Source organism: Vombatus ursinus, unplaced genomic scaffold (assembly GCF_900497805.2).
Source record: "Vombatus ursinus unplaced genomic scaffold, bare-nosed wombat genome assembly UNPS02014874.1, whole genome shotgun sequence".
Classification (NCBI taxonomy): Eukaryota; Metazoa; Chordata; class Mammalia; order Diprotodontia; family Vombatidae; genus Vombatus; species Vombatus ursinus.
Genome location: NW_020954652.1, coordinates 4,390,752 through 4,406,799, shown reverse-complemented (window position 1 = coordinate 4,406,799; position 16,048 = coordinate 4,390,752). Strand labels below are relative to the sequence as shown.

The 16,048-nt window shown below is 40.2% G+C and overlaps 1 protein-coding gene across 1 annotated transcript in view; it reads right to left on the bottom strand.

The window, feature by feature from the left end:
- Positions 1 to 16,048, bottom strand: part of ATP2B1 (ATPase plasma membrane Ca2+ transporting 1) — a 131,688-nt gene that overhangs the window by 115,372 nt on the left and 268 nt on the right. The window lies entirely within an intron of this gene.

The window sequence follows — 16,048 nt, the reverse complement described above, 5'->3', positions numbered from 1 at the left end:
GGAGAGAGAGACAGAGACACAGAGAGAGACAGACAAAGAAAGGGACTCCAAATCACTAATAGGTAGAGATATGAAAATTAAAATAACCGAAATTTTACTTTGCTTTGCGCAAATGGGCAAAGATGCAAAAGATGGAAACAGTCAGTGTCAGAAGGACTGTGGAAACACAGGAAACCAATGCACTACTGATGGAGTTTTGAAGTGCTCAACACAGTCTACATTTTAATTAAAGGTTAATGACTCAACTGGGCATACCATTTAACAATCCTACTGAAGGACATATACCCCAAACAAGTCAAAGCCAGAAACAAAGGTCCAATGTGATCCCAAATGTCCAGATCATCATTCTTTTAGATACCAAAAAATTGGAAAAAGTGGGAGTCCATGATTAGAGGAATGGCTGAAAAAGTTATGGTAGATGAACATAAACATAAAATCCTACCTTCTAGAACCTTTTCCCCATCCCCCTTAATCCTAGTGTATTCCTTCTGCTGATCTTCTCTGATTGATATATAGCTTGTCTATAGAGAGTAGTTTGAATGTGGTTTCCCCATCACTGGGAGTTCCTTGAAAGCACTGACTTTTTCCTTTATATCTCCAGCACTTAGCACACAATGCATCCTATTCGAGGAAGTCACAGGGAAACATGAGAAGATTTTGAATTAAGCAGAACCAAGAAGAATTTCTCTTCTGCTTGCCCTCTTGCTGCAGCCCTGGTGTACCTGCTCATCTCCCCACCCCTGCCTACACTACTGAAATACCCTTTGCTTGATCTGCTCCAGTCCATTCTCCACTCAGCTGCCAAAAGTACTTAAGTACAGGCATGACCTCATTCATACTCCATGACTCCTTAACACCTCAAGGATCAAACAAAATCTTGTTAGGCTTTGAAAGACCTTCATAGACTGGCTATTCCCTTCCTTTCCAAGTCATCTCACACTTTACTCCCTTTTCAGTACTCTACCACCCTCAGAAACTGGCCTTCTTGACATCCTATCTTCCAGTTCCATACAGACCTGGAATGGTTTCCCTCCTGGCTTCCTTCAAGACTCTTCCCACCCCCTGCAAGAGGCATTTCCCAGATCCCCAGCCTGTCCCCCCTTCCATCTGAGACTGGTTCTCATGTACATGGCATCTATCTTTTAGGGCACACTTGTTTTCATCCTATATCCCCCAGGAAAATGGAACTAGCTTTTGGCTTTTTTTTGGATCTTTAGTGCTTTGTACAGTGCTGGGCACAGAGTAAACACTTAAACAAATGCTTGCTGACTGACTGTTGCAAATACACAAAATTACAACAATGTAAATGAACAGATCACTAAAAAGAAGTAGAAATCTGAGTAACAGAAAACCCATGAAGGTCCTAGAGAAAAGATAATGAAACTGAGCTCTTCCCTCAGAGCACAAAGTAAGGGACTAGAAGGACAGAAAAGCATATATTTGTCTATCAGATATTTTTGCTTAATTGGTTTTCTTTGTCACAAGGCTGGGTTCTATCTAGGGGTGGCAAATGATTATGATAGAAAGGCAAAAGGCATCAATAAGATGTTCTTTGTTGCCTTTTTTTTCTTTTAATTGAAGAAAGGGAGAGACATCCTACTATGACTAACTGGGAAACAGTGTGGAACACTCTGCCAAAGCATAGTAAGGAAAAGTTTAACATGTTAGAATATTAATCCTGTGTCCTGTATTATTTCCACCTCTGTTAATGACATTTATGAAATAAGATGAAACACATCCTCTTTGTTAACAGTGTAATTAATGAAATTTTGGCTGTTACCTATATTGCCAAAGAGGTATTTACCAGCAATTTTTACTTCATTAGAATTTGTTAGTGATGTTTGAACACCCCACCAAATGACATTAACCCCGTCCAAACTGTGGGATATGGGGTTATCCTTATGAAGTCCAGGATCATTTTTTGAAAGTCTATCGCTTTGATTACATTCATGAATCTAGATCATAGGATTAAACATTTAGAAATGGGAGAGACCTTTGGGATCATCTAGTCCAATAACCCCATTTTACAGATGAGGTAACTAAGACCAAGAGAGGGGAGGAGAGTGCTTGCCCAAGGTCACACACAGTAAGTTACAGAGCCAGGATGCAAACCCAGCTCCTCTTCCTCCAAATCTATAAGTCTTTCCACTCAACTCACAACCTCTTGGTACAAGTTACGTACATAACATACAAACAAATTCATTCTCTTCCAGGCCAAAAGAGGAACTGGCTCCCTCTTCTGTTCCCCTTCCCTCAACAACCAGTACCCAGACATGACTAACTCTATTCCTTCTGAAGAAATGGAGGACTGCCAGCCCTTACCATGTGGCCTGATGCTCCAGACCTTACCAAGTTAACCCGTTCTGTGCCCTCTCAATAAGCAGCAACTCAACAAGCACATCAAGGACTCAGTATGCTCTCCCTGCAGGACTAAAGGCTGTGGAAATGAAGAAAGGCAAAAACACAGACTCTGCCCTCCAGGAGCTCACACTCTAATGGAGAAAAAACACATAATTAACTGGGCAAGTACAAGATATATAAGAGTAGACCCAAGAGAATCTGAGAGGGAAAATGAACAGCTGGGGGAAATGGAAAAGACCTCCTAGAGGCAGGGGCGATTCATTAAGCCGAGTCTTACAGGAAGTCCAGAAAACTTGGAGAGGGCAGAGCATTCCAGGAGGGTGGGATAGCTTGTCCTGCACGGATATCTGGTCTGAGGAACTCCACACTTCAATCAGGCCAGTGTTGCTGGAATGTAGGGTGTGTGGAGAAAAGTAATGTGTCAGACTGAGAAGGGCAGGTTATGAAGAGCTTGAAATGCCAAACAAAAGAATTTATATTTGATCCTTTAGATAAGAGGAATCCGGGGAAGTACACTGAGCAAGACATCTGCTTTAGAAAAATCACCCTGGAAGACGAATGGAGAATGGGATCAGTTAGACAGTCACTCCAACAGTCCAGGTAAAAGGTCATAATGAGGACCTGAACTAGGATTGCATTGTGTGAGTGGAAAAAAGGGGACAGAGATGTTATGAAGGCAGCCTTGGCAACTAACTGGATATGAGGAGTGAGAGCGAGGTTGAGGGTAACAATGAGGTTAGGAGCTTGGGTGACTGAGAAGATGGTGGTATACTAGACAGGAATGCGGTAGCTTGGTAAAGGGGATGAGCTCTGTACTGGATTTGTTGAGTTTGAGATGCCTACAGAACCTCCGATTCAAGGTGGGTAAAAGGCAGTTAGGCAGCTAGGCAGTACAGTGCACAAAGCACCAGGCCTGGAAGCAGAAGATCGAGGTCAAATCCAGCCTCAGACACCTACAAGCTGTGTGACCCTGAGCAAGTCACTTTCACCCTGTTTGCCCCAGTTTCCTAATCTGTAAAATAGGCTGGAGGAGGAAATGGCAAAACACTCCAGTATCTTTGCCTAGAAAACCTCAAATGCTGGAACAAAGAGTCAGACACAACTAAAATGACTAAAAACAAAAGGCAATTGGTGATGTGAGACTAGAGTTCAGGAAAGACAAGGATTGGACATATACATCTGGAAATAATCTGCACAGAGATGATAACTGTGGGATGGTATCTATGGGAGCTGATGAGGTCATCAAGTGAAATACCATAGAGGGAGATGAGAAGAGGGCCCAGGACAGAGTTGAGGGAAGTGACACCCATGGAACAATAAGGATCAGTAAAGACAAATGAGCAGTGGGAAAGAGAGAAGAATCGGGAAAGAAGTATTATGAAAACCTAGTGAGGAGATAGCATTCAGGAGGAGAAGGTGATTAAGTTTCAAATGCGGCCCAGAAGCTAAGAAGGACTGTCAACAATGTTATCTGACCTGATGCAACCTAAGGACCCTTGGGCCAGCCATCAGCCCTGCAGCTAAACTTTCTTTTATATATATGTTGCCTCCTCCAATTAGAGTGTGAGCTCTAGAGAGTAGAGACATTCTCAATTTTTCTAATTGTAGCACCAGCACTTAGCATAGTGCCTGGCACAGAGTAAGAATCCAATAAATGCTTATTATTCACTCACAGAGGATCATGGAATGAAAAGCGGGGTTTATAAGGTTTACATTGTATAATCCCTAGGTTCTAAATTACTAGACTAATTTCTTATGACCACTAGAGATTTCATGCCTAAATCAATAATCAGTCCTCTCCTGCTGCCTCTGGCTATCTTGCATAGGGACATACACTTTCTGTCAGTTCATTTCCAGTTCATAAAAAAGACCTTCTAAGGCAGTTTTCCAAACTAATTTTACTACAGCAAACTTGTGAGCAAAAAAGCCACCGATGGAACCTTAAAACGTTTCTCTGTGGAGTATGGTAGGGAAAGGGGAATACAAGAGTCTATCCCTCAGGCTTATATAGAGATCAGGCCAAGTTCCCAGCAAAACTGAAGAAATTAACCCTATTTTCAGTTTTTTTTTAAATGGCACATTAAGTATTTCTGATATAGGTATAAATTTTCATATTCAATATTCTAAAGGGGAAAATATTGCTATGATAAAGAATTTCTCACAGTAACACATATATACACTGAACAGAAGAGTTTAAGAAAAACTACTCTAGGGATTCAGTACTAAAAAGCATACTCTTTTTTTTTATTCTCTCAAACTCAACAAATATTTATTAAGTTCTTACTATTAACTGACTAATCAGTCAACAAACATTTATTAAGTGCTTTCGATGTGTCAGGTACTGTGGTAAGCCCTGGGAATACAAACGCAAAGATGAAGCAGACCCTGTCTTCAAGGAATTTACATTCTATGGAGGTGGTGGTGGTGGTAACAAAATGCATGAATCTAAATATATTCAAAATATGTACAAAAGGAATACAAGATGAAGAGAAGGTACTAGCAGTTGGGAGGATCTGGAAAAGCCTGATGTAGGAGGTGCTGCCTAGGCTGAACATTGAAAGAAATGTGGGATTCAAAAGGGGAGGACTGGCTCATGATGGAAAATGCTATCTGCATCCTATAAAGAACTATGGCGTTTGAATGCAGATTGAAGCATACTATTTGCTCTTAAAAAGCATACTCTTAAGGCCAGAATATAGCAAGCAGTTGGTACTGATTTAAGTATCCACCAGAAACATCTCTGAAATACAATGTAAATTCATTTACATAAACATCTGAGTGCCAACTATATACATCTTGTGACAGGCACAGGAGACAGGAAGATAAAAGAATACCTGCCCTCAAAGAACTTACAGCTGGGGGAGGAGTGAAGAAGGGGAAGGAGAGGTATGCAGATATACAAATAAATATGAACTACTGTAACAAGTTAAAGGAGAAACCAAGGGACAGTTCTATAGGTCCTGTCTTCAGATGCCAGGATGAGAGTAAATTTCAAAGAAGTAGAGTCTAAGCCTGACCTTGAATGAAAAAGAATTTTACTGAGTGAAGATGTGTAAGGCACAGAGGCAGAAGGATATAGATATAGATCTATCGATCGATCTGTGCTACAAAGTATGATAACAATGGATTAGACATTTTTGAAATAAATTCTAACTTTAACACTGTTCTTTACCAGAATTAGACTTTCAGAGTAGCTTAATCAATAACTGCTGAAACTTTTAGAAGAAAAAGGAAGGTAATCTATCAGATGCAAAGTCAGCCCCATGGTCTGAGGAATGTTTTTTAAAAAGAATTAAAACTCAGAAGTAAAATTGCCGTTCATATGAACCTGTCCAGGGCAGATTTAAAAGTAACCTTTGGTTTTTAAGGTCATTGTTTAAGAAGGATGTTTCAAAAATCTGTCAGATTTTTAGTGTAATCCATATAATTAATGTCACTCATTAATTAACCAAAAAGTTTTTAGAGTTGTTTAGCACTGTACTAAATAATGTGGAAGATACAGAAGCTGTCTAAGACATACAAAAAAGATATGAAGTTCAATGCTAAATTGTGTGGCACAAGTTATAACTGCTTTTAAAATCTAGTTACAGGACAGCAATGAGAAGGGTTTAGTATTAAGGAAAATTTTGTGGAAAAGGTAGGAATTAAGGGATGAACAGGATTTGAGTTTCCCCAAGTACAAAAGGAGTGGATTAGACTAGTGGATTTCTAACCCCCCTCTCAATGGGCCAGGTTGCCAAGAAAAAGCAAAGCATTACGAGTAAAATGAACAGGATTAACAAAGCTATAATGGTAGAAATGGGTATACAATGTCTGTGAGAAAAGGAGCAGACTGAGATAATTAGGACAGCTATGCCGAGTAAGAAATGTGGTAGTTGTTGGGGAGAGGGGCAGCTAGTATGAGAACATAGTATTTGCAATCAAAGAAAATGGGTCTCAATCCTCGATCTATGACTAATCAATCAGATAATAAACATTTATTAATTACTATATGTCAGCCACTGTGCTAATTGCTGCAAATACAAAGAAAGGTAAAAGTCCCTGCTCTTGAGAAGCTCACAGCTTGATGGGGGAAAGACAACCTGCAAACAGCTATGTACAAACAAGCTCTATATAGGATAAACAGAAAATAATCCAGAGGTATTAAGGAGGATCAGGAAAGTTCTCTTTTAGAAGGTGGGATTTTAGCTGGACCTTGAAGGAAGCCAGGGAAGCCGAGGCAAACACGAGGAGGAGGCGCAGGAGTGCCCTGTGAAGAGAAACAGCAAGGAACACCTATTCACGCTACAAAAAACAACAGTTTGGGCAACACTGCTCTAGGGAATATAAGCCCCAAATACATTCTTCAGATTACCCATAAGGCCTTACACAGCTCACTTAACTCAAGGGTCAGTTTCTTTATTTCTACATTAAATGGAGAAGTTAGATAGCACAGTGCATCGAGGGCTGGATTTGAGAATCAGAGCTCTAATTTGGCCTAGCTATTTGATCCTGGGCAGGTTACTTTTGCCTCAGTTTCTTTATTGTAAAATGGAGATGATCACAGCACCTACCTCCCAGGGTTGTTGTGAAGATCAAATAAGATAAGTAAAGCCCTTTTGCAAACTTCAAGTGCTATATAAATTCTAGTTATTAAGATGATGTCTAAGATCTCTTCCAACTAAAGTCTTGTGATCAACCCTAAAGGGGGTTGGGGGGGGGGGTGAGGCTGGATCATGGAGAGCCTTGAAAAGTCAGGCAAGGGGTTTTAGATATAACGTATTTATTATTATACTGAAAGGTCCTGCAGGTCAGGGACTACATCGTCCATTATGTTCTCCAACCCCCCCACCCCCACCTCCTTTCCTCAATTACTGGCACATAGTAGGAACTTAACAAATGTTCAAAGGAATGTAGTAGAACAGGGACAGGCCAGAGTGAGGGAGGCCAAATAAATCCAACCCAACAAAGTATAACAGAAAAATTCTTTGGGAGCTGTTCTGACTTAAGCTGATCTGGTTATCGAATTAAATAAAACATCCTTATACCATTTGGAACCAAGCTATTGTTAGCATCACAGGGTAAGCAAACATTTTGAAGTCACTTAATTTTGGAAACCATAAGTATCATTATTTCCAAATTTATCAAGTCTTTATGTTATTTATGCAAATCTGGGCTGTGCAATTTCAGATTTTGCTAAGTCTAGGATCATTTACTATGATGATGAGACATAAATATTTAACAGAAAACAAATGCCCCCAAATCTGAGGAAATATAGTATTCAAATTTAAATTCTTAGAAAGTTTTAAAATAATATTCTAACCATAAGGTTATATTAAAAAGCATTCATACTTAAAAATCAACAGTATTTTTATACAGAAATAACAAGGAATAATAGAAAAGGAAGTTGCACTCAAAAATAACTACAAAATGCAGAAAATATCTGGGAGCCAATCCATTAAAGTATCCCCAATATCTCTACAGCTACAATGATAAAATGGTCATTAAAGCAATAAAGAATGACTTAAAATTAGGCCACACCAATATAAAGAAAAGATATGAGCATCACCAAAACTAATTAATATGCTTAATGCTATATCAAACTACCAAGGGGACATTTTACAGAACCAAAATAACTCAAAATTCAAGAATATTAAAGGAAATAATAAAAAAGTAGAAATAAAGAGAAACAGCACATTCCGACCTCAAACTATATTGTAAAGCAATCAAAATAATCATAAAAACTAGTTGGCACAGGGGTTAAAAAACAGAAATATTTATCAATGAAACATACTAATAAGCAAGGAACAATCAAGTCAACTCAATTCCATTACCTTGTGCTTGATAACCCTTAACACATAAAATCACCTAGGAAAATAGTTCCTATTTGGCAAGAATTGCTGGGGGAAACTGGAGAGTAGCCTGGGAAAACTTCGGCTTAAAACACTATCTTTATTTACACAAGAAGTTTTACTGCTGCTCACCTACATTAAACCCTCCCTTATAACAAAGGCAAACAGTCCCAAACAGCCTGCTAAAACAAATGTATCTACCGCTCCTTGGCTGTGGTATCCCATCTCTCAACTGAAAGGAAGCAAGTGGCTTGCATCGTATCTGGAACCAAAATAGGTTCCAGCAATTTTGCCACTGATCCGAGTTCCAATGCCTCTCTGTCTTGTTTTTAATCTGTATTTTTCAAAGGCAGCCTGGCCTGGTGGGCAGAGTGTAGGACTTGGGAGTTGGGAAGATCTACGCTCAAATTCTGCTCCAGACAAATATAAGCTGTTCGACCAACATCTTACACACAAACCACAGTAAATTCAAAACTGAAATGTGACCAGAATGTTAAAGCTCATCCCATTAAAAAAATCAGAAGAGAACCAGGTCATGGTACTTTTCACAATTATACTAGGGATTGCATTCTTAACCAAGAGATAGAGGTAATCACCAAAGACAAACTAGACAATTCTGATAACATGAAACTGAATAGGTTTTGAATGTACAAAATTAATACAAATAAGATAAGGGAAGTGACTTGACTGGGGAAATAAATCTGTATAAAATATCTCTGAGAAGGGGTGATATCCAAAATACGTAGACAACTAACAAATTCCCCAACTAAAAGCCATTTAATAGAAATAATAATGGCATTTATATAGTGCCTACTACGTGCCAAGCATATACTGTGCTAAGTATTTTACAAATATTATTTCATTTGATCCTCACAACCATCTTGGGAGGTAGGGGCTACCATTACTCCCATTTTAAAGATGAGGAAATAAGGCAAACAGAGGTTAAATGACTTGCTCAAGGTCTTATATCTAGTCAATGTCTGAGGCTGGATTTGAACTCAGGTATTCCTGACTCCAGGCCAAGCACTCTATCCCCTGACCACCCTCATGCCTACATTTTGCAATTAAGTCAAGGGATATAAAGAGTTCTCAAAAGAATTAAAACAAGTTTCATCTCACACCCAGTAAAAACTGGCAAGGATGATTAAAAAAAAAAAGGAAGTGACTGTTGGACATGTTATAGAAATAATGGCACGTACATTAATGCACGGTTGGTGGAGCAGTCAATTAATGTAACAATTCTGGAAAGAAAAATGAAATTGTGTACAGAAAGGGACCAAATGCTCATTTGTGACTCAAAGATTTTACAACTAGGCACAGCATCCCAACTCCCCACCGCCACCCCAGGGAGCTTCTTGACAAAAGCTAAGGTTCCCAGTACACTAAACGTTTAGAGCTTCATTTCTGGGAGTGGCTGAGAACTAGATCGAGAGGAGGCATCCATTAGGGAACAGCTAAGCAAACTGTGGCACATGAATGTAATAGAACATTACTGTGCTAAGTACAGAAGCAGCATGCGAGGACTCAGATGCACTGATGCAAAGTGAAGGACGCAGAACCAGAGGAACAACACAAAATAAATCCCATGGAAATGGAGAGAACAACCCAAACTGGGGCCACGAGGGAGCTGTGAGCATCTGCCTCTTCCCTGTCTTCTCCCTCTTCTTTGCAGGGAGGAGAGGGGGACCACTGGGGTAGAACTCTATGATATGATCAGGATCTTGGTTAGTTTTGCTCAAAGTTTTTTTCCCCTGGTTGACTCTTTGTCAAGAGGGATGGCATATGACTATGAAATGGTTCCCATTTCACCTCCTACAGTAAAAGAAGCCTCATCTGGCATTGTGTCAACCAGAATTCTCCCATTAGCTGAAATTTCCATAACCATCAACTTATAACCAAGAGTTCCCAGTAATAATACTGAAGCACATCTTGTGAAAAAGGAGAATGTATGTAAAGCTTGGTGTTTGGTCAAGCTACTATTACTACAAATGAAAGCTTTTGTTCAGTAGTTTTAAAATTAAATATTAAAATGTTATTTTGTTCTAATTCACTGAAAAGAGCTAATAGACATATTTCATATGATAACCATTAGACAAGATATTTTTTATAAACTACAATTACCCTTCCCTCAACCATGTCAAAAAATAACATTTATTTGGTATTTATATAGTGACTAATTCTTCTTTCAAAACGAAGCCCCAACAACTTCTTTTTGTAATCCCAAGGATGAAAGATCAACACCGTAAGCGTAAGATCATTAATGCTTCACAAAAACAAAGATTATTTACAATTAAACCCGATTTTTTAGAGGAAGTAGCAGACATGCTGATCAGGACCACTACCTCCCTAGTTCTGGACAACATGACAACATGACTTAAGATAGTGTTGCCTTTTTTTTTTGGTACCACTCACTCATTAAATCTGCAGTCCATACAAAACTCTAAGATGTTTTTCAAGGGAACTGTTAATTTTTTTTCAGTCCAAACATAAGCCTTTACAGTTATCTCCATTAAATTCCATCTTGTTGAGATTAGAACTCTAATCTGTCAAGTTTGTCTTAGGCCGTCTTATCCAATGTGCTTGTGAATTAGCCTTCTAGAGAAAAGGTATTCCTTCTGTGCTCAACCCTCATCAGACCACATCTGGATCGTGGTGATCAGTTCCGAGTGCCCCATATTTCAGGAAGGACACTGATACTCCTAAGTTACAGAGCATCCAGTAGAAGGCAACCAGGAATGGTAATAGGTCTCAAGTTCATATGAGGACTGGGTGAAGGAACTGGGTACGTTTAAACATGGTAAATTCAGCCTCGGGGGCAACATGATAGCTGTCTTTAAGCAGTAAAAAGCTTTTCTGTGGAAGGAAAGGACTTGTTCAGCTTGGCTTCAGAGGGTAGAATCAGGAGGAACAGGAAGTTATGAATAGGCAAACTGAGGCCTGATGCAAGGGTTAACAATTAGAACTATCCAAAACAGAACGAACGGGCTACCTCTGAATCTAGATTTCCCCTTCACTCCAGGTTCTCTGGCAAAGATCAGATAACTAATTATTCAGTCTGTGGAAGTAGGTTTTCTTGTCAAGGAAGAAATTAGAAAAGATGGCCTTTGAGGTAACTTCCAACTCTGAGATTTTTTATTCCCTTCCTAACCCTAAAGAAGAGACTAGTAATCACTATGATAAGCTCAGAGCAGAATTTGCCTTTAAATATTACATTTGAAAACAAACAAAAAATTTCCATATTTAATTTTGAACTGGCTAAATTTTGACAGATTTTAACAATGCTCAATAAGTACAAATAGGCTGGTCTTTAGAAAAGAGAATGTGTAGAACAGATTTTATAGAAATATTTCTACATGATCAACAACGACCAAGATTAGAGAGCCATGAGAGCTGTCTCCCAAAATCAACACCTAGCCTATGAGAATGACTACACTGTCTGCAAGCACAAATCAATTCTGTTCTAAGCCAGCTGTGATTTCTGACATATCAATGTTTCTCTCTAATCTGCAGTCTTCACATAATGTTGTCCTTGGGCAGTGTCATGAAACCACCTTCTAAGTGAATCTGAAGGACATTCTGGAGTATCAATAACTAATATCTCTTGGATGGGCCCATGTTAAAAATGTATCTGCTTTACAATAAACACGATTACATCACAGATTTTAGTAAGGCTCCAGTATATTTAGCATCTTGTATCAACAAAGTGAAAATAAGTGCCTCAGAAATAAAATGACAGAGGTGCTTAAAGAGGAAAATAGAAGACTTCATTTTTAATATAGAATAATGACAAGATTGTCCACCTCCTAGTCACTTCATGTACTAATGGGCAATTACAAGAAAATGGAAAACTCTTGTGTTTGAAAATCAAATCCAAAAGATCAAAAGCAGTTTAATATTGCAAGGATGTTCAATCTTATTTAAGCAGTACTTCAAATTTAAGGAAACAATTTACCAATTGCTTTAATTAAAATAAATATAAAAATGCATGTATTTGTCCGAAATGCTCACATTTATATGCCTACAGCTAAACAAAATCTGTATTATACTATTCAATTTGCTCATGTTAGAAATTGATTTTCATTAAGCCTCGGCAAAAATTTAAGTAGCATCTGTACCATGTAAAGAGACTGGTTCCACAAAATAAATTATCAAGTAAAAATATATTCATTCTAATTAAACAGAAGTTTATTTTTTAAAAGCCTGAAAAATCAGGCACATAAATCATGTGTATAAACATATGTATATGTATATCAAAATCAAGAAGAGAAACACTGAATGGAAATCTATTTATTAAATTACCATGTTTATGTCTCTGTCCCAGCAGCAATATATTTCAATATAGTGTATTCTTCTGCCCGTTCTGAAGAGATGTAATCAGTTACCTTCCTTTAAAAGTTACATCTTTTTAATATGAATTACACCCACAATTACAATAAATTAACTCAACACAAGTCTAAATCTCTCACATACCAAAGCAAACTACCATCTAACATAATCTGTATCTGTACCTTAAATACTTGCAAATGAATATTTCTTTGAACTCTCCCCCCAGAATACACTTATTCAGATTTTAGTCATGCTTTAGTCTTTCTGCATCCTTAGTTTCTTTTTTTTTAAAAAATGTATTTCAATCTTAAACTGAGAAGAAACTTCAAACAATCAAGCCTGTCTGTATATCTGTGAAAATGCAAAGACTACTAGAAAACTACAATGTAACAGTAAAACATGTTAAAGAAGAGGTTTTTGAAATTATTCTTATCCAAAATGTTACATGTGAATTAGTAGAACATGTGTGCATATAGACATATTTAGATATAAATTATAAGCAAGACAGTACACATAGCTGAAGTATTTATCTATGCCCTCAGCCTTCATAAATAAAGCTAATTCTATCTCTATTGCTATCTTCATATTACATAGATTTTCATTCAACAAACATCTATTAGGTGCTTCTCTCAAGAGCCCTGGGCTACAGCAAGGCTATGAGCAAGATTACAAATTTTAGGTAAGACAAGACACTTGGCCTCATGAAGCTTAAAATCTAATAGGGGGTGAAGATAGAATTGAACAGAACTTACTTATGATTTTACTTAAGTGTATTAAAGTGTTGTAAAACAGTGTTAAGTGAGGTCTGAGTGGGAAGGTTGTACTCTATACTGCATATTATAATATAATGCTCCCCATAATGCACGAAGCAGATGAGACTAATCTTTCATATTTATCAAATGACAAGAGTACAATTTTATCCATGAGATAAAGACATGGTTGAATAGGTAACTGTGGCCTTGAAAGCCAATGAACAGGGTTAAAATGTAAATATGCTGATAAGAAAACATAAACACATGAACATGAAACTGCTGCTTCATCAGCACTAGAATACACAGAATATTTAAGAACTGTACATACAACATGAGTAAACAAGTGCTAAGTTACCAGTTCACAATATTCCAGAAGCAGTGAGGAACAGGGAAAAGAGCTGGTCTTGGATGATTTCTGATTGTGTGAACAAGGACAAGCCATTTAACCTTTTCTGAGCCTCAATTTCTTTCCCCTGTAAAAACGGGGACAAAAACATTTCTTGTCCTATTAACCTTCACAAGTCTTTAGGGAGAAAAGTGTTTTCTGGACTCTATATACTGTGATCTATTATTTTAAAATAGTGAGACTGACCTTGCAAATTCTAACTCAGGACCTTCCTCTTATCTGGGATTTTTAATGGGGAACCTGTCCCTACCCACCCATGAAGTTCAACTGTAATAAAACTAACAATTTCTAAAACTTGAGCTTAAAATTAAAACTCCCATTTCAGTCTGTAACCCTAAATACTTCATATATACTGTATATGGAAAGAATAACTTAGGATGCACTTTTAAATAAAACTGCCCCCAACTAGATATTTCACTTGTTAATAAAAGCAAATTTTTTAAATGGACATTTCTGTGGAAATCTTGCAAAATTTGTCATTTTGTCCATACGCAGATCAAACAACTAAAAAAATCAACTTGGCACCAGTAACAATGCTGTTAAAGACTACTTCTAAAGTATGTCACCTTTCTAATGCAGCTAATTTCCTTTTTTTCTTACCCCCCCAAAACTAGTACTCTCATTGCCTCAAAGATTAAAATTATGTGTGTGTATATATATATATATGTAATATATTTGCATATATATGTAAATAACTAAACAAACCGAACACACTGCAGCCTAGAACCCGTTCCTATACTCCAGTTAAAAACCTGGCTTAATTAGGATTTGCCACATACCTACAGGTCTGAACCGCACCTCCCCCCCAATGGAAAGAACAGGGAATAAAAATAGGAACACATATTTTAGCACCTATGAAACTAAAGAAGAATTACTTCCCTTTATATCCACTTATGTCTTATGTATATTCAAATGAAATTTCAGTAGCCAAAGTTTTTTTAAGTGAAAAAGCTCAATACCACAAACTCACACTGAAGCTCAGTATCTGCAAACACAAAACATAGATACGAAAAAAAATCATATTCTGAAATTAGCATTCTAGTTAAAGGCAAATTACATTGTCAAGAATAACACTCTTAAGTCAAGGAATTTTCAGCTAAAAGGTGGAGTTCTGTCCTTAACTCACCCGTCTGTGACTCATTTTTGCAGAGTATATGTTAAGAAATAACAGTGACTGTTCAAGGATCCTTGCAGTTAACACCCAAAACAAAATCACAGCAGAAATCCACCCAGAATCATGCCCAGATCACGGAATCATCCAAAGCAAGGTTAAACATCCGGAAGGTCCCGAAGTAACAACGTTCCCGTAAACCCCTGGCATCTCCCAGCTATGAGCACTCACGAAAGGCAGGCGGAGAAGCAGGCTTCCCCAGCCCGCCACCCCCCGGCCCCGCGCGGGAGCCGGCCAGAGCGAGCCCGGTCACTCGGGGCCGCTGCCCGCATCCCGCCGGGGCCCAGGCCCCTCATGCCCTCTCGTGGCCCGGCCGGAGCCCGGCGGGCAGATGACAGTTCGGCCGGCGCCAGGCCGCGGCGGGGCTCCGGGATCCTCGCACACAAAGGAAGGGATCCAGTACGATTGCCCACAGGTGGAGAGCCCTCGGAGGGGATCGATTCCACAATGGCCTCCGCCGCGCAGGCACGGGGCGAGTCCGCCCTCCGCCAATGAGTTTATCCTCATAACGAGTGACACGAGCACAAGTCACACATGTCACGGAGACAGCGAGGAGCAGTAAAGGGGGACTGAGGCAGACTGAGCTGCCCTGCCCGGCCGCGGGGCCCCCCGGCTATCCCCGCGCCCCTGGTCCTGCGGGTCCGCGGGTACGGGGTGGGGGGGGAGGCAGGCGGGTGGTCCGCGGCCCCCGCGCCGAACTCTCGCCACCAAACCCGGCACGGACGCGTCGGTCGGGGCGGGCTCAAGCTACAGGTTCTCCCCAGCCCAGCAGCGGGGGACCGGGAGGGCTGCCACCCCGGCATGATGGAGCCTTCCTCCGTACCCACCAAAGCCAAGGGCGCGCGTGACAAGGGGGATGGGGGGGGTCCTCGAATAGACGCCGGGAAGGAAGGGTAGGGGAGACCACCGAAACTCCGGCCCCCGAGGCGCCGGGGGTCCCGGAGCGCCCTCAAGGTCACGGTCGGGGGGCGCTCACCTGTCCCGCCCCGGCCCCACGGCTGCGGGAGGCAACTCCGAAGACCGCCCACGGGCCGGCGTGGGGAGCAGGATGGGGAGGCGGCGCCCACCCGGCCCCGGCCCCGGCCCCGGCGGCACGAGCTCACTGGCCGCCCGAGCCGAGCCCGCGGAAGGGGCAGTGCGGCCCGGCCCGGCCCGGCTCAGCCCGGAGCGCGCACGCAGCCCCGCGAGGCGGCCGGCCCGG